Raw genomic sequence first — 27,957 nt, 5'->3', positions numbered from 1 at the left:
GAAATATGTTGAATAATCTCTCATTAGCTCTTATTAAATAAACTTAGTATTTCCATATTTTCTTATTTTTTTAAATTTATCTTTATTGTTGAAAGTATTAGAGGTGTCCCATTTCCCACCCCCAGTTGACCCCCTCCACCTCCCTCCCACCCCCTCCCCAGGTCCGTATTTTCTGAGTTGAAACAGGAAATGAGAAAGTAAATTATATAAAACTGTATGGCAATTTGATGAACAACTGAATTGAATTTTTTTCAAAATGCAGAAAACAGATCTGTGTATTAGAGGGGAAAAAAACAACTTGCAAAACAGGTTACAAAAAAAGTTAACCAGTTCACACTTTTTTCCTCTGGAGAGTGCAAAAGCAACTTCAAATGGATGAATGATGTTATTATTGGTGAGGTAATAAACATGTCACCTTATACTATATAGTTCTTTTACTCTTTTTACCCCAAATACCTTTATCTACTCCCAGAGTTGCCTGAGGCACAAAAGTGCACTGCGATCCTCGAGCGGAGATGGTGATTGAGCTTTGCCTCCGAAGATCTCTTGGTCTTTTTGGGAAATTACGGTGTATATAAAAATGAGCGAAGCTGGGCAGATTCTGAGAGCCCATTCGGGAGGAGTTCCGGCAATGCTGCTTCCACCTCCCTGAATCAGGGAAGCCTTTCTGGAGGAAGGTGTGTTATGAATTTAAAGGATTAGTTAAGCTAAAGCCAGTTGAGAAAACTGACTTTGGTGGATCAGAGATGCAGAGAAAGGGGCAAAAGCAAACACCACTAAGTCTAATGATTTTCAAGATTCCTTAAAATGTTTCATGCGGATCAGTTTCCGAGTGCAGACTGTCACTTGCGCTATGTATGTGCTGATTGTACTGAGTTCGGGTCCTGGCATGACTCTCACAGAGCCATATTCTGCTAGGTTCCTGAGACAAGCAATGAAAACTATAGGATGGCCTTTGGCTGAAGGATACAGCATCTCAGACCTGCGGCGTAGGGGACACTGCCCTGCTCTCCTCAGGTCCCCTCAAATTCATTTTACCATTTTGGCATGCCCTTCCTGGCTTCTGGATGATTGTTTCCTGGCTCGCATTTGTGACTCTACAGAAGACTGCCCCTTTGCCTGCAGCTTGAAAGCCAGCAGAGCCTGATGGTCTCTATCTCCCTGCAAAGGAGAGTGAAAGCCCAGATCCACTGCCTCCTCTTGGGGAAAATATGGACCTGCAATTCACACTCCAGAGTTCTCCTGAAACAGCAGGTTCACCTTTCAGCCTTTGTGAAATTGCCCTGAAATCACAGCACCACCTGGCTTCCCCCATTCCCTATCCACCATCCATCTTGCTCCATTCCCTCCTAAAGTAAATCTCCACTTCAGAGCCTGCATCTGGGAAACTTGTCCTAAGATAAGGAAACATGCCCGCCTTCCAGTTTAAGCTAAAGGTCTGTAAGAAAAAACCCAGAGGGAAGGGGTGATGCTGCAGCTGAGCCAGAATCATCTCATCATTTGCCAAGCACAGGAAAACTCCCCTCTGCATCTTTTCTTTCTCCAAGTCGAAAGCTCTGGAAGTTTGGACATGGTGACCTCTGACAACTGTTCCCTGAATAGAAATGAACAAGTCTGTCCCTCCGTCTCTAGCGTCCCCCATGCAGTCTGTGTTCATAATGTGCCATTTGGAGATGGTGATGACCAGAAGCATAATCATAGTCACAGCCTGTATCACTGCTCTGGACCCACACAGCCTGTTGCTCACCCACCAGTGTTTACCAGGAGGCAGCTCCCCAGAAAGGAAATCAGCTGTGGGGGCTGAACAACTCCAGGAGCCAATGCGTCAAGAAGGCATTTGTGACTTTTGGGCGTGGAGGCAAAAGTGGAACAAAAGTAGTCTGTTTGCTTGCATCATGGGAGCAGCACTGGGAGAAATCACTACTGACCAGCCAATGCTAGTTGGTGGAGCCCAGATTTTTAAGACCAACTTGCTGTCCACGAGGAATGCTATCCAATGGCCGAACCCACCACCCTGGCTCTCTCTGTCCTTCTGTTCAATTTTTTGAGAAGAAGAGCCAATCTGTGATGGCTGCACTCATGTGATGACTACACTATTGTGCATCCACTGACACTAATGATGTACAGACTTTCCAAAGTTCAACTGTTTTATAATGTTCCAAAGTTAATTCCAAGAGCATTTCTGGGAAGAAGAAGGGAACTACTTTGACATATGGACCAAATCTGATGATTCGTCTGAAACTGATCAGCTAAATTTTTACCTCCTTTGCCCCCTTCTAGTCCCTTAAGAAATAAGAATCAAGCAATGTCACATTGTCCAATTATTCCAAAGCAAGGAATTATCAATAGCACCTTACACTTAAGAGGGGCTTCCTTTGATGACCTCAAAGTTTGTCACACAGAATAGGACATTGTGAAATCACTAGAAACTAAGTTTGTGGCTCATGAATTTTTTTCTCATTGAGTAGCCCAGTCTTGATAGTCATTATTCTTATTGCTAATTAATGACTGGATTTTAGAATATTTTGTATAAAACTTCATATTGAAAGAAATGTCATCCTAAAAGATTTTTCAAATGCCCTGATGAAATTCAGATATGCTATGATTAGCATGCCCTTCCCCCACCATGCCAGGAGAAAGCATATTTTCTAAAAAGGTTATTTTGGCACAATTTGGTCTTAATTATTCCCTGATTCCTCAAGGATGGAGCTTTGTAATCATAGCTGAAGGGGCTTACCAATTCTGAGTTAAATGAACAAATAAACAAAATATAATACCATTGATCCATCCGTTCATTCATCATCTTATTTAGTATCTCTCTCCTTAACTATACTTTCTAAAGTGTTATTTACACTGTAAGTTGGTTTTACAAGATTCTTTTTAAATGAAAGGTAAAATTCAGTTCAGTCATTGTCTTATTGAAAATACCAAATGAATAAAGTCTAAATCTATGAGATTTGACAACTTTATAGTGGTCAACACCTATAGAATAGATAATCCAGGCTTTTATAGGACCTATATGACATCTATAGGCTATCTGGCAGAAAGAGGCTGCCTTCCCCATTTATCTCTTCTTACCTGCAAGGAAACCTCCTCAGAACCCCCAAGCAAGCCCTTGTATATTACCGGCCATGAGTGGATCCATGCTCTTTTCTAAATCAATCATTGACGAGGGAGAGAAATTGACAATAGTTAGGAATAATCAAGATTTGCTCCCTGAGTCATGTAAAGGAGGGGTGCAAACCTGAACAAAAACAAAGGAAGGGAGCAATGGGTGATGGCCAAGATACCAGCAATGTCTGCTCCAACTGCCCACCTTCTGCCCCAAAAGTGGGGAGAGGTGTGTTCGAGGAATGTGAGGTGACTTTTTGTAAGAGTGGCTTTAAGTGAAGACATGAGGCTACTAGGGTATAATTAATGGATGAACATGCTTACCTTTCCAAAATGTCTCACTAGCTAGTCTGAAAAGTCTTATTATATTCTTTTGGGTTAAATTATTTTATCCAGAATGAAAGTACTTAATAAAATGCATGTATAATTTTTGAGTGGTATAGCACAGTAAATAGGATATTTGTTTAATGTTTATTTAGCAACTCTTTAATAGCAAGGCACAATTCAAGGTGCCATGAGAGAGGCAAGAATATATCACAATAATCATTCATGCTGACAATCTATTAGTTTGAGTGAGCTATGTACACAGGAAACAAGGTAGAAAGTGGTACCACAGAGATGTGGCTGGTTATTGGTATTTAAAGGTAGGAACTGTAACTTTGAATGGTGTAGAGCAGGGGTGGGGCACGTCTGGCCTCCGGGTCATACATGGCCCTCAGAATCATTTGGTCTGTCCCTGCCAAGGCAACCACAGGTGGAACTAGAAATTCAATAAATCTAGGAGCTTTTTTCATAGCTAATTTTTAAGTTGATATTTTTGTATGGCCCATGAATGATGTTATAATATCCAAATGGCCCTTGGCACAAAAAGGTTCTCCACTCTGGTGTAGAGGATGGGGGAGAATGGTGGAGGGGATGGTGCTTGAGTGGACCTTGAAGGACTCTAAAATGGAAACAGAGAAGAGGACAACTGAGAGATAAGGTTTTCACAGAGATGAGGAGCACAGGGAGCACACAGGGAAAACTAGGCGCTCTCTCAGGGGAAAGGAGTGGGCAACCCATGGGTCACATTTGGTGCCAAGCTAAGGAGTTCGGTATTTATAACAAATCTAGAGAGGATCCATTAAAAGTATTGGAAGGAGATAATTTTTAAAAAAATAGAATTTGTTTTTTAGAGCAGTTTTAGGTTCACAGCAAAACTGAGCAGAAAATACAGAGAGTTCCCCTGTGCGCCTGCCCCCGAGGTGCACAGCCCCCCCACTGGCAACACGCCACGCAGGGTGGTACAGTTTGTTACAGCTACGTTAGCCGCCATCACCTTACGTCCAGGGTTCACGCTGGAGTTCACTCTTTGTGTTGTACGCTCTGGGTTTTGACAGATGTATACTGACATGTCTCCACCATCACAGTGTCATGCAGAATAGTTTCACTGCCCTAGAAATCCTTCGTGCTCTGCTTGTTCATTCCTCCCCTCTAAGCCCTGAAACCACTGATCTTACTGTCCCCTGTAGTTGTCCCCTGCTATTTCCAGAATGTCATACAGTTGACTTCTTTTACTTAGTAATATGCATTTGTTTCCTTCATGTCTTTTTGGGGAGTGCCTCTTGATCAGAGGTTTTATTTGTGAAATTGCTTTTTAATTGGTGAATAAATCGGGGGGATGATAATAGACTGGCAGTGGTAAAGGCTGTTATTTATTCATTAATGATTTGGAAGGGCCTAGTTAATCACAAAGCAATTCCACATTTTGATATTTGCCATAATCTAGAAGAGAAAAGATGAGACATTAAAGACAAGTAGCATGGTCAGAGAAGTTCAGTTTACACGAACCACCTCACTGAAATGTCTTGGCCATCCAAGAGGCAACACAAGGGTACCAGGGCCCCCAAGGAGTTAAAGTGGGTTCAAGGGTTGAGGTGAGGCCCGGTGACAACTTTGGCTAAACTCAACATTTGGCCCAGAGTAGAGATTTCTCCCAGGCACTGGTAGGTCTCTTTTAATCTATGGATGCTAGGTTCCCAACCACTGTCTATAGCTCCAGGCATTCCCCGAACTGGCACAACCAGCACCCCAGTCTCCCATTTGTTCTTCACTTCCAAATGACTCAGCAGATCATCACGCATGTCGTCTGAGGTGACTTAGGAAACTCAAATATGACAGATGAGACCTAGTTTCCTTGGGGCCTTTATTCCTCCAGGTAGTTTTCCATGGCAGCAGCTATGATTACCTGTGCATTTCTGCCCACAGTACTAATAATTTAGTTTGTGCTTCAGAGATTCTTGGTGGCAAGTCCCGAGTTTTGGAATTCACTTCCCCAGCAATTTTGACTATGTTTGAGTAGAAGTTCTCATTGGGAATTATGCAAGGCCACGCTGTATATGATGGATTCTAATTGAGGATTGGGAAGTAGGGGGTGTTAGGAAACAGCAAAGATGAATTCATTAGATCTTATCCATATTATATATCTGTATGTAAGAGAAGATACCTGTAATTTTTAGGACATTCTATATCAGGGTTTACTTTCGCCAGCTGGGCACTGTTACAGCAGACTGGCCAACATCCTTTATGTTATGGGCAGTGGTCCATGTTAGACTACTAGTTAATACATTGTTGGGCTATCACCATTGCACAAAATGCTGAATTATAAATTTAAAGAATAAAACAAGTAGAGAAAATAAGTTGTTCAGAAAACATGAAACCCCTAACCTAAACACTTTTACACTGGTACACCCTGTGTTAGATATGGCAACTACTGGTGATTTTGCATCTACAGATAATTATGTACAAAGAGGAAACTAATGTGAAAACTAAGTGGCATATTCAGAAGTTCCTTTGGTTTATGAGACATTCTTTTTAAGCAGAGCTGATACTTCAGTAGAACCAGAAAATTGTCAGGAAAAAAAAAAAAAAGCATCTAGATAGGTGTATTGGTTTCTATTGCTTCTGTAACAGATTTCTGCAAAGTTAGTGACTTAAAGCCACACAAATTTATTATTTTTCAGTTCTGGAGATCTTAAATGGATTTTAATGGGCTTAAATTAAGATGTTGGCAGGCTGTATTCACCCTAGAGGCTCCAGGGAGGAATCTGTTTCTTTGCCTTTCTCAGCTTCTAGAGGATGCCTGTATTTCTTGGCCCATGGCTCCTTCCATCTTTAAAGTCAGCCATGGCAGGTTGAGTTGCTCTCACACGGCATCCCTCTGATACTAACTCCTCTGTCTCCTCCTTCCACATTTAAAGGACCCTTGTGATTGCATGATACCCGCCCTGAACAACCCAGGATAATGCTCTCCCCTTCTCAAGGTCCTTAACTTAATCACATCTGAAAACTCCTATTGCCGTGGAAAGAGATGCATTCACAGGTTCTGGGAAATAGGAAGGAAATGCTGTTGGTGAGGCCATTATTCTGCCTCCTGTAATGGGTTGCTAAATGTCACAGTGGTCACACTTAGTGTTTAATCTTAGAGAACCCAGTGGGGTCATCATCTCAGACCGTGTCTTCTTCCTGAAGTTTGCAACTGAAAGACAGGATTGTTTGTCTATGGGGAAGATGGAAATAAATATGAAAAGTAAAGTAAGTAAAGTGGCCTGAAATGAAGAAATATCTCTGTAATGCTGCATGCCAGGCTTTCTGCTGAATGCTGTGGGCGATAACAACAAAACAGAAGAAAGCAGAAAGCACAAACCTATCTTTGAAAGAGCTTCAAACCTTGGAGGTAAAGTGTGTGCACAAATAACTGAAGTCTGTACACTCACCCATCATTTGCTTGGAGAGTAGACTTTTTTGTGTTTCCAGATAAACAGCCTTACTCACAGCCTGGAGCACACCTTGGTGCTCCTTCTGTGCTTTGCTCACAGTGGGCCCTGACCCCACAGGGCATGGTCTAGAAACAGAAAGTCAATTTGGCTGGAGCTGAGGCAGCCTCTCTTCCCTAAAGTGGCCTGGGTAGGGGCTCAGATGTTCGTTGTCATCAGGAACAGTTGGCAGGCTGATGGCCTGCTCCCCCTGCTGTGCTGTCCTCTCCAGCTTGGGCTGGAGCACACAGGAGCTGGCTAGTTCTAATGCGTGTAGCTAAGCTTCCCTCTGACATTTCATTGCTACCACTTAACAATGTCCAGGTTTCGTCAGTGGTCACGAGAAACAGTTTGTGAGACGGAGGGAGGAAAGCTCGATCATGGGGCGAAGTCTTTGCTGAGTGTGTAATTGCACTGCCAGTTCTTTAGACATGGTCCCATTTGGAAACACTTTAGTTCCGGCCCATTTGCGTGATCTCAGAGAAACAGTTCCACCTTCCAGCCTCCCTGCCCATGTCCTTCTTCCCTGCTGATGCCAGGGCTGGGCTGCGTGTTCCAGTTTCTTGTCGTCAGTGCTTCAACAAAGAACTTTAAGTGGGTCTCTCAGAACAAGATGTGGACAGACCTCAGAAACAAACCAAAACCCATGGAAATCGTCCTGAGATGCAAACAGAATGGTCCAAGACCAGTGAGACATAGGGAGTGGGTTGGAGGGCGTCTTCCCCTACTATCTCTCTATATTCCTAAGCACCCTCCGCCTCCTTGGCCATCGAGTCGTTAAGATATAAAAATTACCCTTCAGATCTCTGTGTTCCAGCTCAAATGCTAACATACAACTGTTTCTTATATTTTCTTCCCAGAACTCTAAAGCGATAAGCTGAAATAAAGGGAAAATCAGAAAAGAGAAAATAAATTTCAAAAGCAGATTTTTGAAAATGCTTATTAAATATAAGAAGAAAAAAGAAACACCCTTCAAGCCTGATTAAGGTAAAAAAAGACAGAGCCAAAAAAATTAGAGATGAAAATGGAGATAAACTATGGATTCCAGTGAAATTACAGTAATTATGAGATAATTCCCCTATAGCAGTAAGTTGAAAACTTAAAGTAAATGTATGGACTGGTTCTGCTTACAGTATGGACAAGTAAGCACTTACCAGACTAACCATAAAATATAGACAAAAATACAAATACAACTACTGGAAGGCACTGGAGAGGTAGATTCTGGAGGCAGTTCAAGGTTGGCACTTAGGAGAACGAAACAACTTGGGGTGAACTCCCTCCTCTGCTTTTCCTGAAGGTAGGTTCTAGTCTATAATATGCAAGGTGGCAAAGACCCTGAAGGAAACTCTCAATCTTATTGGCTTGTCGAACCAGAGAATTCAGGGCATCCACAGCCACAAGAAAGAAGATTCTTGGAGAGAGCCTGAAGGGGTGGGCTCCAAATACTGGGTGTAAACTGCTCAACTCTCTGGATGACCCCTGAACTATTACACAGAGACTGAGAGGCCCATCTAAGGCTAAAAGAATGGAACAGGAGTTGAGGCTCCACCCAAGAGACAAAGTTTGCAGTTTGAATCCAACCAAGTTAATTGCTGCTAAAACAGAAAAGTGAAATACTGGGTGTCTATAACTTAACATTATAATATTAAAGATACAAACAAAGTTATTTGACCTATAAAGAAACAGGAAAATGTTACCCATTTTTCGAAAGAAAGATGAAGCCTAAGAGCACTCAGATGTTGGAAGTAGCAGACACAGGTAAATATAAAGCAGCTATGATAAATATGTTCAGTGATATGAAGGAAAATATGTTCAAAATTAGTGAAATGACAGGACATCTCAGCAGAGAAGTAGGAGCCATGAAAAAGAATTTAAAAAATTACAATGTCTGAAATTTTAAAAACCTTACTGGGTGGGATTCAGAGCAGAATGTAGAAGACGGGAAAGAACCAGTGACCAAGATAGATGGAGAGAAAAAATACTGAGAAGAAAACGAACAGAGCCTTTAAAATGTAAGGGACAAAGGTTACATATATGTGGACTTGGAATCTCAGAAAGAGACTAGGGAGAGGATGGGCCAAAAAAAAATTTGAAGAAACAATGACTGAAGATTTCTCAAATTTGGCAAAAGCCAAACATTTTATAAAAATTCAGCTAACCCCAAGTAGGACAAATACAAAGAAAACCATGCCTCATCATGCCAAACCTCTGAAAACTAAAGATAAAGAGAAAATCTGGAAAACAGAGGAAAGTGACAGATTACATACAGGAGAATAATATTTGAAATGGCTTCTGCCTTCATCAGAAACTACGGAGCTAACAAGACAAGGAGAAAACATCTTTAAAGTGCCAAAAGAAAAATAAAAACAAACAAAAACTGTCAAGCCAGAAACCCCCTTAGTTTTCTCAGACCAAAGAAAAGGCAGAGAATTTGTCATCAGCAGATCCGCACCGCAGGAACGAAATAAAGGAGGTTCGTTAGGCTGAAGGGAAGCGATACCAGGGGCAAACCTGGATCTCCAGGAATGAGTGAGGAACATCACAAATGGTAAATATCTGGCTAAGTAGGCAAGATTTTCCTCCTAATTTCTTTAAAAGGCAGTTGACTGTTTAAAGCAAAAATCATAACATTTTAATCTTCTCTTGTTAGTGTAAAACATATATAAGATGAAATACATGTGACAACTATAGCTTACAGTATGGGGTGGGGGAAAATTGGCCTATACAAAAATATTAACTCTAAGGAGACTATGAAATATTAATAATATGTATCTTCATCCATGAGCAACCTTTACAAAACTATAATAATGCAAATAGACATAGCTGAAAGGCCTGTTGATAAATTAAAATAGAATTCTAAGAAAATATAAAGTATCTAAAATAATCTAAGACTAAATGAAAAATTTGTATAGGAAAGTTATTAAAATTTTCCAATAAAATGGTCTTACAGTTGACTCTATAACAGCTCCCCAGACAATCCCAATGGGCAACTGGCATTGGTAGCTGCCAATTTAATGCGTTAACTCATCAAAGGAATTCATAAAAGAATGGGGCAGTTACCAAAGGAATACATCCTGAATGTGGAATTCCAGACATTGTGACTTTTAGATAAAGAAGACAGTTTGGAGTTTGGCACTGAAAGTCCTTTCCATCACTTCTCAATTCACACTGTGTAGCACGTGAAAGTTTTGTTAATGGCGAAGGTCAACTTGGAGCTCCAAAGCTTTCTGATCAAAATTCTCCATGTATCCTGCCTGCAGATTATATGGTAGCATTTATTCCCATTTGTAAGTGCTAGCTGAATGTTATCTTAGTAAATTCTTACAGCAATTCTGTGAGGTAGGCATTATGAATCTCATTTTACAAATGGAGAAACAGAGAGGGGGAGTGGCATGCTGGAGGCCACAGCTGGGAAGTGAGAAAACCAGTTATAATGTTCTCTGCGGCCCGCAGTGCTGCATCCCAGGGGCCAGGCTGCGATGCTGAGCAGACTGGTTTGAGGAAAGGGACCAGAGGAGTAGTTCCCTACCCGCTCAGCCTAGAGGCTCTGCAGACCCATGTCCACACGGCGGCCTCAGGTCAGCTGCTTTTGGGACTTGAAGCTGCGCTAAATTAAAAATAAGCCCCTCTCTTCCTCCTCAAAGTCATTGCCCTTGGGACCTGAGCAGCATTTCCATTTCTCATTATGTCTTCAGAAATGAGAGTTGAGTAAAAACATTGTATTTGACATCTTCCTTTCCCCTGCTCTGTTAAGAGTGCTCTGTTAGGGTCGGGCAAAATTGGGGAGTGACTGGTAGGTGTTTTTGTTATCACTGTCCTTTCTCTTCTGTGTTCTTCCTTCCCTTCTATGGAATCCAGAAACTTCAGGCTTTTTAAGCAAAACTTTCTCTCGGTAGGGGATAAGATCAGTTCATTACACTACAGTGTAAATGACTGATAGGCCCCAGGTGCCACGTTTCCCAGGGACAGTCACATCTGAACAGGGGACAAAGAGTTCAGTCTGGGTGTCCGATGCACATGGACTTGAATCTGAGGCTCTGCCTACATACTGGTTATGTAATATTTGGCAAGCAACCGAACCTATCTTAGTTTCAATGCCCTCATCTCTAAAAAGGGAATAATACCTCAGAGAGCTGTGATGAGGGTTCATGAGATCTGAGAAGGTGCCTAGCACAGTGCCTGGCACATAGTAGGTACCTGTTAACTGTTCCCTTGTCCTTTCACCCCAAGGGCAGAATTCATGCATCTGTTAGGCAGGAGTAGAAGTTCTTTGGGACATGTTATTTAGAAATCTCTCAACAGCAGGTGGCGTCTGCTTTCTCTGTTCCATGGACGGCACAAGGAACACACTGGACTTCTCCCCAGTGAGACACACACACGCGCGTGCTCCATTGCTGTGTGGCGTAGACAGGCCATGTAGGAAGGTCATGACTATATTTAGCATCTGCGCTTCTGGTCAGCCCTTCCTTTCAACCCTGAAAAGCCTCCCTGGGCACCCAGGTGTGACGGTCCATATCTGCCCTCTGATGCACTAACTCTTGGGACACATTTTGGACAAACAGCTAAGTCTTGGTCTTTCTTTCTACGGAGGCTGAACTGCAGTTCTTCTGAATGAGAAACCAGAGGCTGTGTTCACGGCGTGGCTGGCATGCAAATATGCTTCGGAATTTGGGTCTTGATTCCAGTGCATTAAAAAGGTGACTTATTACAGAACAATGCAAAGCCCTTAATTACCAAGCTTTCAAGGAAGCTTTGTGCACAAGCTCGACTTTCATTATCTGTCTTTGTCATCCTTGTAACGGATCCTATTAGACTTTCTACCGAGACAGGGAAACCAGGCTGACAATGGAAAGTGAGTTGTTTAATTGCTGTTACCTTTGCAAGTTTGAAGTGCATTTTTCTTTCATAATTGTTCCAGGAAAAGAAGCCTGGACTTGAGGACTCTGTTAGGTGAGTTAAGGATTGAGATGGAGCTGGCTGCTCCATCAGAATCCTTCTGATGTTGCAGATCCTGCCCAGTGACAGTAGGATTCGGACCTCACCTTGACTGAATATACAGACCCAGCTCTGAGCCACAAGGATCTGGGTTCAAAGCCCAGCCATGCCACTTACCAGGTCGCAGGCCTTGCCAAGGCATGTAATCTCTTCATGTCTCAGTCGCCTCATCAGTAAAATCCATAGGATGACAGTATCTCCAAGGGTCTTTGTTAAGGTAAACAGAATTTATGTGATGTGTTATCACATTGCCCAGGGAAGAGCCAACAGGGACTGCTGATCTTTCTCTCCCCTGTGCGACCAAATGTAGCTGGTCCAGAGCAATTACACTTGATGAAGTCAAACGCGGTGGGCATCACGGGCAGTACTGGAGGAAAAGAGAGGTCACGGAGGGAAAACACCCTGGTGTGTGTGTGCGTGTAAGCCCCAGTTTCTGAAACTCTAAGGATAAGCTGTAAAAACCCCAGTACATTTCGATAACTATCTGATGGCAGCAAGTGCAAAGAAGATCCCCAACACCAGCCCTGGGAGGAGAGCCATTCACCTGGCCTGGAGAGATTTGCTCTCTTAAAATGTCATTTCATAGCACGGGATTTGATGAGTTAATTCAAACCGAGTCCAGGCAGTAAATATCTTGTCGGATAAATAACAATGGGTCATGCCTTTCTGAATCATGTTTTCTGGACTTTTTTTTTTTAAACCAAAGGAGTCTTTCCTGGCTCCCGAACACAAGCCGTCTTCATCTATTTCCTAAGATAATCCATTATAAATTATGACAGGCTCCCAAGAGCCTGGCGGACAGCGCGGCCCGATCTGCTGCCCACGTCTCATTTTTCTGTCCTGGTCATCTCCGACGAGTTCCATGCGTGACTGGTCAGGAGACGGCTAATTCCAGTCCACGCATTTTTCAGATGAGCTTCATTTTATTTTTAATTTCCCCACAAATCCACGCCAGGCGCAGATATCGTCAGTTACAGACATAGCTCTCTAATCTCTGCCGCCCTTCCGTAGTTCATACTATCAGATGAATTAAGGTCCAGTTACATATAAAAGTGATTATGATCAGCGAAATGTCTGCCCACAGTGGCCCTCTCAGAACAGGGCCAAGATTCGAGGCTCTGCCACTCCCCTTTGGCCGCCCTGGGGCCACAAACTGTACAATAAAAAATGACCCCACGGACCGTTTTCTGAAACCCACGCTGCCTTCAGATTTTCCAGCTCCGTGGCCTCGGGCCACCGCGGAGCAGAGAAAGAAATTGCTTTCTTGTGTTGGATGAAATGATTTGTTTTCTGTCTTCATTGGACAAGATTTCTTTTCAGAAAAACTGACCTCATCCTTTAGAAATCTTCCTATTTCACCTCTACCGGCGCCTGGCTTTCGCTCTGAGGCAGGTGACTTCTTTCCAGATCCTGACATTTGAGGGGCAGGACTTCAGGTCGTCTTGGGGGTTCTTGGGAGGCTCATCCAGGCGTTTCTCGGGGCAGGTCAGGGCATGAGGACTCTGTTTCCCCCTCCGGTCGCCAGGGGCCAGGAGCACCCGGATAGGCACTGCAGAGACTGGGAAGGTAATTCAGGAACAGGGAGCAAAGGGACACAGGCCACCTGCGTCTGCACACCGTTTCTAGTCTACTTCAGAGAAGAGCCAATAGTGCCAGGGTGGCATTTAGTTATTGTGCTCTGTCACCTCGATAGGTTAACGGGATACGTACAAGACCTAGAGAACCAGGGATGGTGTAACGGAAAGGTTCTTGGGGGCCAAGGGGCTGGGCCGGGCCACCAAATGAGGGCTGAGACAGGCCTCACTGCCTGTCTCTGGGTGGTGGTACCCACAAGTGTACAGTCTGTCATATTGGGGGCTTCTGTGACAAGTGGGGAGAGGGCTGGGGAATCAGGAAAGCCTTCCTCATCGGAGTTTCTAGAACAATGATCGCAAAAACGTAAGCAGGCTGACCCTGAGGGGACGTCTCAGTCTTCCCCGTGACCAGGCCCCTTCCTGTGGGGTTTGCAATGTGCTGTGCAGGCCCCACAGCGGGTGAGGCAGTTTCTTCAGGCCCTTTGAGACGGTTCTTGTCAGAGTGGAACCAGGATGGTAAAAGGCCCAGCAAACTCTCCCACCTCTGAACCCCAGCAGAGCCTGAGGTGCGGTGCAACAGGGGGGAGGAAATGCTGCCCCCCACTGGCAGGAGCCCGCATTGCACCTGCTCCCCTGGCCCGCCAGGCTGGGGCCCGACCGCCCTCTGGGACAAGCCAACCTTGGTAGTCACCCAACTTGAGGATCTTCTGAGCCCTTCCTGTCGCCATGCCCCACCCCATCCCATTCCGCCCTCGCCTCCTTTTTCTCCCTCTGGCAGCCGCTCTGTTTTCAGATGTTTACCCCGAGTCAGAACCTCAGCGGCCGCACAAGGCCTGGGGTGGGGGGCAGGGAGAGAGCACCCTGGAAGCCGGTTCCTTTGGGGGGCATCTAGGGTGCGGCAGATGGATGCCTACTTTCTCCCTGTGTCCGACAGACTGTGCGGGTGCGTGCATGTTTTCGCTGGTTGACTGTGGTCGGTCTCCAGCTTGCAGTGGCATTAATCCTAGATTAGCCCGAGTCGGATGCCTTTTTTTGGGAACACCGGTGTCATCTGTGCGCCGAACACCCCATCTCAGTGGTCTCAATTTGAGCAGGACATCCGGATTTTGTAACATCATTTTATAACTCTTCCCCCGACCCTGATTCCATCCTTCAGAGCTCCCAGGACGTGTAACTGGAAGCTGCTCCCGTGGCTCTCCCCCTCTGCGTGGACCCCTGTCACCTGCCGCCTTGGCATCATCACCCAGGCATGCACTGTCACACTCCCAACCGGAATGTCAGCTTGCTGTTTGAGATTCACACCGACACTCGGTCCCCAGAGGGCCCCTCGCGGAGCCAGGGCGGCCTGCGCTTGGGAACACATAAAAGCACAGGAGTCCCCTGCTTTCTGGAAGCACTTCAAGCACTAGCCCAACCAGAGATCTTGACCGCATACTCGTAAACTCCACAGGCCCCAAGGGCTCAAACACCACGATATTTATGCTCCCGGGTGGGTAGCCAAAATAGTTGCCTTGTTATGCAGACATGGGTCTCTCAGTCAGGGCCAGCATTTCTGACACCTGTTGATTGGCATTTGAAAGAAGTGAGTCGAGGGGGGGTGGGGGACCTTTGGATCAGCTGCCAACCTGTACCTGAACAGCAGGGAGTCCAGCAAGATTTTTGGCCCACCCAGTGGGTAGGAGATTCCCTGGGGGAGATGAGAAAGGAGTCCAAGGGCTGCCAGAAAGGATAGTCCGAGAAGGAAGAAAATAGGAAGGAGGGTGAGAAGAAAGGTAGGAGACCAAGAGGGGAAGAAAAAATAGAGGGCGGGTATTTTTAGATTTGCTAGCACAGAGCTTTAGCAGTGGCACCCTGGTCCCTGTTTCTGCAGCACCAGCTCTGCTGGCCCAGCTGGGAACAAGCAGTCCCTGTCCTTTCCCCCCCGAGGGTGAAGACCCAGTCACCTTTCAAGGTCAGCTGCAGGACCCCCTCCTCCATGAACCTCCTCTGAAGGCCTGGCCCCTCTTCCTTCTTGGCACTCGTAACACAAGGTTCAGCACCCCCCCATTCCCCGTGTGCTTCTCATGACTCTCCCCACCGACCCCCCTCCCCCATTGTTAATTCCTTGGGGTCAGAACTGAGACTTCTGACCCACACTGCCCAGCATAGTCCTAGACTCAAAGTAGGTTCTCGGTTTCCACACTGATGGATGGGTGTTCTCCCTCTGGTCTTTTTCTCTTTTTGAGTTCCAGGCCTCCTGCTTTAACTTCTGCTCAGCAAAGCCCCCTCTCTGTTCCCACATAGCTTCCAGCTGACTCATCTCTGTGTGTCTCCTTCCCGGTACCTATCTTGAAGTTTGGATGGTCCACAGCTTGACCTTAGGTGAGACTAAGTTTAAATGACTTAGTAAAAACGATTTCTGTATTTCATTATTAGTGCACAAGAAAATGCCCAGAAAGTCCCTATTTATGAACTGATTTATATTCCAGAAGTCAGCTTGTAAATTAGTTGTTTGAATCTGGAAGTTCATAAAAAACAGTATTATAAATGAATACATTCATTCATTCATTCATTCACTTATTCGACAAAGACATCTTGAGCACAACTACAAGGCCAACACCATTTTAGGTGCTGGGGATCCTGTAGAACAAAGCATATTAAAAACCTTTGTCCTCAAGGAGTGTATACCCTGGTGGAGGAGACAGATAACCCACAAGTAAACAGTAAAGTACATGATATGTCGGATGATCCTGAGTGCCATGGGAAGGAATAAAGTAAAGAAGGGAAGGAAATCAGGAGTGCTGGGGTGGGGCTGGGATTATAAATAGGCTGACCTGGGAAGGCCTTATTTGAGAGACACCTGAAGGAGTGAGAATGTGAGTGGGGGGAAGAAAGTTCCAAACACAAGGCAGGAGTGAACTTGCTATGTTTCAGGAACAACATGAAGGTCAGATGAACTGCAGCAGAGTGAGCACTGGGGAGAGAAAAATGCTGGTTGGTTTCTCCGGCCAGCCTGCCGATGTCCATTTAGCCCATAACATGCCTGAGCTGTAATTCTAATTCAAAGCCATGCACATCACTGATGCCTACTGTCTACCAGGGATCAGTGCTAAGTGCTGGTACTAATATCTCAACTAACGTAACCACGGTTCTCTGGGAATATCTCCTTTGGGTGTCAGCTGGGGACCCACAGAGCCCACGCTGGGTAGCATAGGAGGCAGGCAGGTAAGATACAACGCTCGTTAGACACAACCTCCCTCCTGGAGGCAGCGTGGACACTAGAGCCATGTCTTGATTTCCTCTAACGCCAGATGGCTTCCACCATCTGGAGTCATCAACCGTCTCTTGATTTGGAGACTCAGGCACTTGCTTTGTTGCTGAGCGTTGGTTCTTGTTCGTAGGCGCGTTATGTAACCTTTCTGATCTTTGATATCCTGGTGGTGGTTAATGACTGTTTAATCTTTTTTATGTGAAAATTAAATGAGGTTAGTGTATATAACAGAGCCTTATATAATCGTCTTTTGATCTGAGTTACCATAATTTCAGAGCAGTTACTCTGGGTTCTACATCAGGAATTAAGTGAAGGAAAAGGGCTCAGAAATAGGTATCTCCCTCTGACACCTTCGTATATGGGGACTGCTGGCTTTATATTGGCTGTCTAATTTCCTCTGGTGATGGGGTGGGCAGTTTCAAGGTGGCGAACAGCTCTGCTAAAAAATCCAGGTGGGAGAAGAAACTGGGTGATGAAAGAGAAAGTTGCCTGACTCCAGGGGAGGTTGTGGAGTAGAATTTCAGGAAAGGTATGTAATTCACTTCAAAAATGACAAGCAAAAGGACAGACCCAAACAAATCGTTATATAGGTAAAATCATATTTCCTCTTTGTACACTGCTCTTTTCTCTCCGTTTCCCTGCATCCTCAGGCCCCATTTTCCACAGGGTTTAAGCTGTTCAAATAGCCCAGGTGTCACCATCCTGGCCCCAGCCATCCAGGCCCTCCCAAGCCTGCCTCCCTTCCCTCCAGTGCCGGTGAGAATGGGGGACTCTATGCAGGAAGGAAACTTCTTAGCAACAGAGAACTCACTTCCCTGTGATCGTCAGGCTATGCATCCTGGAAAGCCTTTTATTAGAAGTTCTTCCTCTAAGTCACTTAAAATCTGCCCCCTGTGCTTTGTATGCCTACATGCTGGGTCACCCTCTGAGAGACTGAGAGGCATTTTAACTAACTCTTCTTTTAAGACACAGCTTTTCAGGTATCTAAAGACAGGTCCCTATCCCATTGCCCTAACCCAGGGACACTCAGTTCAAGGCTTCCTCCTTATCTTTGGCATTCACAACATAAAGTGTCTGTTGTTGTTTTAAATGCTGCCCTGTATCAGTATGTGCTTTCAATCTGATGATTCATAACCTTCTTTGCTTCTTAAATGTTCTCCACTATTGCTTCTTCAAGCACTGCTTCTCCCCCAGCCACTCTTTCTCTTTTGTTGAAATGATTAGACACGTGTTGGGACCTCCCTAGCTACCTTCCCTGTTTCTGACAGCTTTTTCATATTTATTTCTTTATCTCTTTGAATTGTGTACTGAGTGAATTCTTCAGAAATGCCTTCCAATTCACAAATCCTCTCTTTAACTCTATTGGGTGTAGCATTCACCCAATATTGTTTTATTTGATTTTATTTCTATATTTTAAATCTCTATTACTTTCCCTTTATGCTAAATATCTATTGCATGGAAATGTCTGTCTTAACTTAGAGCACAGCTTTTCCTTTTATGTTCTCCTTCGGCATTCTGGTTGTAATGGCTGTGTTTTCAGAACAATGCAAATTTAACTCTCTGTCTTGACTGTCCCTGCATAGTCCCTGAACTGACTTCATAGGCCTGATCTCCTGAGCTTTCCAGACAGGATCCTGTCCTCTGACCTCAGAACTGAATGCGGAGAACCCCAGCACAGGCTCTGAAAGTCAGTCTTAGAGATGAGACACTGAGCAAACAGGATTCTAACAACACCTGTTCTTTTACAAGAGCATCTATAAAAGGGTAAAAGGAAGACACCAAAGAAATTTCTTGAAGGCAGTTAATGGGCAGGCTTAACCTGGGTCAACTGTAGGGGGTGTAGATCTATGATAAACAATGCCCCTTAATCCAGGGGAAGTCGGACCAAGTCCTAGGTAAGAAGCCTCGATGGGGAACAGAAGTCATCAAAGGCCAGCGGGAGGGAGCCTGTGGAAGCAGGAGGCCATCCATGCTTTGGCTTTGGAGGTGATAATGGTTCCAGATAATCAAATGAGGTATATCCAGTTGGGCCTCAGGTGCTTCTTGATCATGAATTCACTTCCATCTTGTCTATTAATTGTCACTCCGTGGGGGGTCTAACCATAGGGAAGGTTTGCTGGAGAACAGCAGGAGAGCAGAAGCAAAGATCTCTGCTCACAGGGAATGAATTCTCTCCATTCATAGCAGAGGGTGGGCCTCAAACAACAAGGTGATCACAGGCCATTATGGTTGTTTTTCCCTTTTTAAAACAGCCCAGGTGAGACCATCTGGTTTAAGAGCATAAAGTGCCTACAGTTGTCAGCCCTTTGCAAATAGCATGTAGGTTGTCTGCTGGAAAGAGCATGAGTTCTGGACTCAAGCTTTTGAAATCTTGGCTTTATAACCTACGAGCTAGGTGTTGATGGAGTGGTTTCTTTACCCCTCTGAATTCAACTTTTGCTAAATGGGATAATGATACCTACATTATTATAAATGAGGGTGAAATGAAATAATGCATATAAAGGGCATAGAGCTAGTCTTCAGTAAACCTTTTTGGCACCCCTTCCTTTGACTGGGTGTCATTTGACAGAACTGGGGAGAGGAAGGAAGCCAGAAGGTGGGAAAATGAAGGGGATTGTTAAGAATATAGGGGATTATTAAGGGCTGTTGCAAAAGGACCTAAAGCCACTTTGGCCGTTAGCAGTTGATGGAATCTAGTGGTGAATATTGGTTACCTCCAGCAGTTAGGGGTGGGTATAACCCCACGTCTTCTTCCTCCACAACCTGGCTACCTGGTGGTAGGCAACAATACATGAAAGTCTCAGACTCTGGTCTACCACATTCTGACGCTGACCAGCCATTAGGTCCCCAAACAATCATGCGAGCTGATCCCCTGAGCTCAGAATGGCCCCTGTGGCCCTTTTAGACAATCTGACAATCACTTTGCGTGAAAAGTTTACTCCAAGCAGGCCAAGCCAAATGTATCAAACATCCTAACAGGAGAATCGGCAAACACATCTCCACCAAGCTTGAGTCCAGAGGACAAATGAAACTCCAGGTCAAGAGCCACCCCCCAGGTAGGCGGCTGGACTCCCTGGCTTCGTGCAAGGGCAGACAAGGACAGGCAGGCAGAAGACTTGGAGAGGCCTGTATCCTTCAAGTGAAATCTAAAGATAGATGTGAAATTGCAGTCACTTGTTCAGACGGGAACAAGCAGCCCTCTCTTTCTCAGATCTGAATGACTTCTATCGCATGGCTTGTTTATTCTAATGCCTCCTTTGATCAGAAAATGACTCAATTCCCCCTCAAATCTGCTCATTCCACCACCATTCCTCACAGTCTTCAGGAGACATTTTCTATAGAAAGATTTTCATATAGACTTGAGACTTCAGAGATAGGATGGCAGGAATCAGTAAAGACATTGATATCATGTATACCTGTATCTGCATTTCCTTCAAATTCTAATCTGTTCAGTGCATCTGAGTAGCTAACATTCCACCTTAGATAATACTTTTCTAAGCCCCTAACTCCCTCTAACTTTCCCCATTGGTTTGACAGGAAGACCCTAGGCTTCATCTCTGGCAGAATTTGATCAAAGCATGTGGGTCTGGCCTTTCAGCCTCGCCAAAAGTGATCGGGACACTAGTAAGTGAGCACACCACTCTACCTTTATGGTAGAGCCAAACACCCTCCATCTTGGGCTGTTTAATGTGAAGACCACGTTGGGTTAAGAGCCAAATGCCTGGATTCCAGCTCCATTATCTGGCAGCTGGGTGTGTCTGGGTAAGTGACCTGTTCAATGTCCTAATCAGTCAAGTGGGCTATCGAGAGCAGTCAGCCTCACAGGGTGCTCATGAGATCAAAGGGCAGACTGTGCAGATTTAGCTTTGTAAATTATGTGCAAAGAAGTATGTGTATCAATCATATACATACACTCAATCGTTTCTAGTGAATGTACCTTATCTTTCCAAGTAGATCTTAGGATTCTGGAAAGGGGAGGTTACAAACTATGAATGTTTGCAGTACCTAGAAGTACCTAACACCTACTGGTGCTTAGTGAGTGAATGAAAGAATGAGATTTTTTTTAATAGAGAAGATGGCTAGGACTGGGATTAATATTATATAACATGTCTAGAGAAATATTTCAACACCATTTATTCAACGAAAAATTATTGAAGACCTACTGTGCTCAAAGTTTTGTGCAAGGCTTGGAATATAAGATGAATATGATGTGGCTTCTGCCTTAGGAAATTAAGTGGGGTTAAGTGCTGAAAGGGCAGAAAGTCTGTACGGAACACAGGGAACCATAGGGAGTTGGGGGTGGACATGAGAGGAAGGAAGAGCTTCATTCAGAGAGTGATGCATGAATAGGGCCTTGAAAGATGAATGGGCACTCGACATGAGGGGACTCGGAGGGCACAGACACTCTGCTCAACAGGGGTAAGGTGGGCAGAAACTGGAGCAGGGTGGGGCCAAAGGCTATGGTGGTTTGTAGGACCAGAGAGTAGGGAGCAAGAGAGGGCTGGTTAGAAAGATGTGAGCCGTGGCCAGTGTGGCTCAGTTGGTTGGGCGTCTTCCCGTGCACTGAAAGGTTGCTGGTTCAATTCCCGGTCAGGGCACATGCCCAGGTTGCAGACTCGATCCCCAGTAGGGGGTGTGCAGGGAGCAGCTGATCAGTGTTTCTCTCTACGTTGCTGTTTTTCTCTCTCTCTCCCTTCCTCTCTGTCTAAAAATCAATTTTAAAAATATTTATTAAAAAAGAAAAAGAAAAAGAAAGAGGTGAAATTAGAAAGGAAACCTTTCCCACTCTTAGTTTTTAAGAAAGGGGGTTTTTTCCTATGCACACTCCTGGCTCCTCTCCCCCATGGGGAGGTGCAGTGACTTCTCTGGCTGGTAAACTGGGGAAGAATATTCAGGCATGTGTTGCTTAGCCCTGTCCTCTTTCCTCATGGGATCAGGATTGTCTGCCACATGGAAATCTGCTCCTCTGTGCCCCCACCTCAGCCACATGCCTGAGGCTACGTGGGGGAGTCTGCCCAGTTGGGACCAGCTGGCAGTCCCATTGGCTCTCATACTAAGCTGGGTTCTCCAGTTTTTTCTTTATCAGTAGTGAAGGTGATGTTCAGGCCCTATTTGCACCTTGGTTTTATTTTGCAGTTTGCCCAGAGTCCACATGGGGGAAGAATACACTGGGTGTTGGGGACCCCACCGGGCGGCAGATGAGGGTGAGATCATGGAGGGCTTGGAATGCTCTGCCTAAGAGTTTGGAATTACATGGACCAAAGTGTCTCCATTTCAGTGTCACAGGATGAGAGGGCCTGAAGAAAGAAAACAGTAAATGCAGCCTCTGTAAGGAGAACGTGGATCTGGGCATTGGGACCACTGGGAGCCAGCCCCAGCTCTGCCACTAACAATCTGCTTGACTTTGATTGAGTCACTTACACTTTTCTGGCTTCAATTTCCTCATCTGTAGAATGAGTTGGTTTATTAGAATATTTAATGGCACTCTCAAGTTATTTAAAAAAAAGGAGATTTCCTAAAATGGAGAATCCAGCGCAGGTGGTGGAATGTCTTTCCCTGGAGATCTTGAAGAAGCAGCTGGTTTAGCCTCCACTGTAGATGCACAATTTAATTCATGTTTGCTGGGTACTTTATCACAAGCATCATGTGAACTCTCTCATTCAACCCTCATGCCAACCCATGACGTAGACACTGTTATTATTCCTCATTTACATACAAGGAAACTGAGACTCAAGAGTTAAATGACTCTCCCAGGAGCCTACAAGTAGTAAGTGCCAGTGCTGAGCTTTGAACTTGGGCAGGCTGGCACCACGGCTGCACGCCCCGGCACTTCGCCGTACCACCTCCGTGCTAAGGGGCAGCCCTGGGTCCTTTCCCAAAAGCCCATCACAATCCGTGGAGTCTCTGGAGGGACCCAGTTTGCAGCTTCTCAGACACGTGCAAAAGGCAGGTGCTTGGCTAGTGAGAGAAACCGAACTCTTTTGGCTCTCTCTTTGCTCTGTGCCCTCGCTTTTGACATTCAGGGGCGAGAAACACTTGTTTGGCAATTAATAATGTGCCGCCTTCTGACATCTCTTCTATTGATGTCTTTATTGTTCGGTTTCTACGGGCTTATGATTCGTCGCCTTCCTTAACGTTGATTCCTGATTACCCCATCAGGTGCCCTCCTACATGCTTTAAATGTGTTATTTCATTTGACACTCACAACAATCTTTCAAGGTAAGTTCGACTATTATTCCCAATTTCCAGCTGAGAAGTCTGAAGCCTAAAGGGAAAGATACTATTGTATTGCCCATGGGCAGTAGACACTGACAGCATCTACCAGGTCCTTGATAGATATCTGCAAGCAGATTGATTAGTCAAGGTTCATTTATTTCAAAGATTCTCTTCATCCAGCTCCTTTTATGTAGTCTTCTATTTATTCTCTATTAGTTCCCTCTTTTTAATATTTCCTTTATTGACTGTGTCTCAGCTGCTGATTAAAACCAAGCAGCACAACCATGGAATATTCTTAACTACCTGTCCTAGGGGGCCTGGAGAAGTCATAATCCAGAACACACATGACACTTAATAATTATGCATTAATTGGCTAACATACTGATGGCACCTTAGTTTGCTTCAAGATCTCCTGATAAACTTGTTTGTTCAGTCATTTATGAATTTCAGGCCAGATAGTTAAATTTTTTCTTGCTTTTTTGTTGTTGTTGTTCTTCATTCTCCTGACTTTTGGCTTTCTTGCTACTTTGAGGCAGACATAGGAGAAACTAAAATCAGTAGAGTGAGAGTTGATGGGGCAGACACACTTTTCTGAGCCTGTGTGTGTGTGTGTGTTTACACATATGTTGAAGGGAGTTGGAGCTGGGAAAAATAAAACCCTCTCCTCTCTGCCTCTTTAATGTCTCATGAACTGTGTCTCAATGTCAAATCCACAGTATCTATTTTTTCACTTTGGGTTCTGACAGTGAGAGTTTAGTCTCCTCCAGGGGGAGTGTATCCACTGTGGACCCGCCGTTCTACATTAGTGTTATGCTTTGCAAACCAGTCCAACCTGACTGTGGCTGGGAAAACGGTGCCGTGACAGCGGCCAGACCTCACACGCTCAGGGCCCACACCGATGTGCAAGCTGAGGTCCACGGATCCATTGTGCCCACCGCCTCTTGTATCCTGACCTGTTTAAATCTCTGGTGGACAAAATTAGTTTACAATGAAAAGAGTTAAGCAAGAATTAACACAATAGGCGCTTTGCCTCTTTGTCACTGACCCTTCTTTGGTGACCACTGTGCTTGAAGCTGCAGTTAGAGAAATGTGAAATTCAACCTTGGGCCTGTTTCCTTTGGCTTCACTTGTGACACATCTCCAAATAAATGATAGCATTTTGCAACTTTGAAAAATACCAGGAATACATATTTTTCCATGAACCCCAGGAAATTCTCAGTATCGGAGCATGAGCTTTCACCCCACGATGCTCACGTGGAGACTCGTGTGCACGGCCTCCCTCTGGCGCATGGTTAGGCCTCTGCCATCAGGTGCTGCCGGTGGCCATCCGGATAGAATCAGCGTCAGCTCGGCAACAGCGCTGGGGGGACCCCGACTCAGTTCCCTAACAGGACCCTCACGCTCTCCGTCTGCACTGGCCTGAAAATACCTTGTAGAATAAAAGTGGGCCTCTTTCTGATATTACTGATATAAAATTAAAAGCAGGCAAAAATATCACACAATTCTCAGAGATCCATATATATGTATGTAATAAAAGTATAAAGAAATACATAAGCCCTGGCCAGGTGGCTCAGTTGGTTGGAGCACCGTCCCATACACCGAAAGGTTGTGGGTTCGATTCTTGGTCAGGGCACATACCTTGGTTGTGGGTATGATCCAGGTTCAGGGTATGTATGGGAGGAAAAAGATTGATTTTCTCTCTCTGTCTCTCTGTCTCTCTCTCTTCCTTCCTCACTTTCTAAAATTAGTAAACGTAGCCTTGGGTGGGGATAAAAGAAATTAAAAAGATAAAAATAAAAACTACAATGAACTATTACCTCCCGCCTATTAGTATCACCTCTGTCAAAAAACAAACAAACAAACAAAAAACAACAAAAGCTGACAAGGATGTGGAAGAATTGAAACTTTGGCACACTGTTCGTGGGATTATAAAACGATGCATCCATTTTGGAAAATAGTGGGGGGGGGGGACTAAAAAATTAAATATAGAGCTACCATGTGATCCAGCAACACCACCTCTGGGTATACACCCGAAAGAATTGAAATAGGATCTGGAAGAGATATTTGGATGCCCACATTCATTGCAAGATTATTCACAATAGTCAAGATACGGAAGCCTCCTAAATATCCATCAGTGGATGAACGGATGGGGGAAAGGTGGTACATACATGCAATGGATCACTATTCAGCCTTAAAAAACGAAATCCCGGCAGGCGTTACAACATGGATAAAACGCAAGACGTTATGCTAAGTTAAATAAGCCAATCACAAGAAGACAAATGCTGCATGATTCCACTTGTATAAGGCATCTAAAGTGATCAAACTCGTAGAAACAGGGAGTAGAATGGTGGTTGCCAGGGGCTGGGGAGGGGAAAGCGAGGAGCTGTTGGATAGGTACAGAGTTTCAGCGAATGCGGGCTGGGAAAGTTCTAGAGATAACGCTGTGCGTGGCAGGCATACGGTCAAAAATAACCATATTAAGAGGGTACATTTATGTTGCGTGTTTAATCACAATTAAAAAACGAAAACGTGATGAAAGCAAGGACCAGTGTTGGGATGACCTGCCCAGGATCATGAGCTAGTTCGTGCTGGGACTAGGTCTGGAGCTGGCCAAGTCCCAGTCACTGGCCGTTTCCCCACCCCCCGCCACCTCTCCTTGTCTTGATGTCCACTTGTGTTTTTGTTTTTGTAACTCCATTTCAGAGATGTGAGACGGCCTTTAGGGGTGATGGCTCTCGAAGAGAATCCGCTCTGTTGAACAGTGTTGTCTTTCGGTGTTTACTTCTATCTCGGGGAGGTTGCCCACCACGCTTCTCCAGGCTTTTATATGAGTTCCCGATTTTGCTCAGCTTTTGCAGCCTTTCAAATGTGGAGCTCACGGTCCTTCTGAGGCAGCTCAGATCCATGGTTTGCTTACTGGATGAAATGACAGCTGTATTGTACAGAGAAAAATGTGAGGCCCAGAGAGGGGAAAGGGCTTATCTCACATCCCAGTGCCATCCTTGAGGGGAACAAACTTTACCCTCACATTACCTAAAACTTCCCCACCCTCCCCCTCACCTCAGAGGGCGATTGTCTGGAGCAGTGGAAAGTGGTTTAAATATAGAAATATAGAAGTTTTCGTAGCAGCAGGCCCACCTTTGCCCTTGGAAATGACCTCCTCCCCGCTAGCTCTGTGATACTCAAGCCTGAAGGATTCCGTAAGGAAAGTATAAAGTGTCCCCTTGATTCTAAGGACAGCTTTCTGCAGATTTTCATAAAGTTGGGCTGACTGAAACTTTGAGGCGAGAGGGAGCATGGGAAAGGCACCCAGAGGGGTGACATGGACATGTTGAAAATAAGTCACCCCTGCAAATGGAAGTTAACAGCCAAGGGTCCCGATCATGATTCGGCCTCTCTGTGGCAGCCCTGATTCATGGCGTCCCGAGCCCTTCAGAGGTTCCTGCGGGTGTCAGGGCTGCCTTCTCAGGGCCCATCTGCCCAGTAGGGGTCACAGTTGGGCAGACGGCCCCCTCTGGGGGGTGGCTCTGGGCACTGGTCAGCGGCCTCCTGGTTCAGCTCAGGTTCTCAGCTTAGAAAACGGAGGCTGCCCGTTGTTTACGCCGGCTTCCCTGATGACTGGCTTCCCTTCGCTGAACCTGCCCCAGCTGGGTTCCAGGAAAAATGCCACTCCGCGAAACACGAGGCAGAGGCTGGGCTGCGCAGGGATCCTGGCTGCGCTTCTCCAGGGCCCTGCTCCCGCGTGGCCTATGCGTGGCATGGGGTGGGGGGGTCGTCTTCTGGCACCCTTGGGCCCCTGTGACCTGAGTGTTTGTGGGGACGCTCTGCCTCCCGATGGCCAGGGATCTCGCGCGTCGCCTTGCATTCCTCGCCTCGGGGTGGCGCATGGATGCCCCTCCGGCCTCCAGCCTGACCTCTGGGCCCTGGGTGTTGGCACAGATTTATGACCCTGAGCTGTTTTTTATCTCTTCGGGAAGTAAACGTTTTGGTTGGGAAGTTTTTCAATTTCCTCCTGGCCTGGACCAAACCGCTCAGATTTCCAAGGGCGAGATCCCCTCTCCTCCGGGCCCCTCGTGCACTGGGGTGTGTTAGGGGCCTGGGGCCTCTGCAAATGCTCAGAGCCAGGTGGACGGGCAGGGACCTGACCGGCGTAAGGAGGGGACACAGAGCTGCTCCCTGCAGGCCTGCTCCTTTCACTCTGCACAGGAATGGGCCTCTCCAAAAACATAAAGTAGGGCGTAATGACGGCCGTCCTTAAGTGTCCCTGAGAGTCAGTCCACAGTCTCCGGGCAGGGCCAGAAACCCTTCTGGTACGCCCGCCCCTGAGGACCAGGGCTGTGGAGCCTCAGCGATGGCGTGGGGAGGCGAGTCCTGGTGCTCTGGCGTGGAATCCTCCTGCACCCCTGTAGCATCGTCTCCAAGAGCAGAGCAGAAACCCAGGACCTCCCAGTGCTGCCCACTGGGCTCCTCACCACTGACACCAGTAACACGGCTCCTTTACTTTACTTTATTGTATTTGGCCATAAAGTTTTCATCCTGTTACACACACATCTTATTATTATTTTTTTACCTCCAGGGGATCCCCTCCTCCTAACCCACACTCACCCTCCCGCAGTTTCCCCCCTTAGCCCGTTGCCCCACTGGGGTCCTCTGGAAGCCAGGGAGAGCAGTAAAGCCGGGGCGTCCCTTTTCTACCTTCCGAATATCTTCCGTTTGGATGGGCCCTTTCATCCTGAAGCCGTCGCCCACTGCGTATCCCGGGATAGCTTCTCCCACCACTGAAGCACCGCCAGCCGCTCAGAGGGTAAGTGGCAGCTGTTGCCGAGTTCAGGGCAGGAAGTGGGCAAGAACATGATCTTCAATGAAAACTGCGGGGGAATGCGCGAGACACGGGGTCTGATGGGGACTGATGGCCCGGGAGATCCGCCGCCCGAGGCCTGGCCCCAGCTCCGCCACCGGCTCCGGGGGTGACCTTGGGCCTGTCACTAAAACCTTCTGGGCCTCTGTCTCATCTGGA

The sequence above is a fragment of the Miniopterus natalensis genome, chromosome 3 (genome assembly GCF_054644295.1).
Source record: "Miniopterus natalensis isolate mMinNat1 chromosome 3, mMinNat1.hap1, whole genome shotgun sequence".
NCBI lineage: Eukaryota > Metazoa > Chordata > Mammalia > Chiroptera > Miniopteridae > Miniopterus > Miniopterus natalensis.
Note: the sequence above shows the minus strand (reverse complement) of the source record.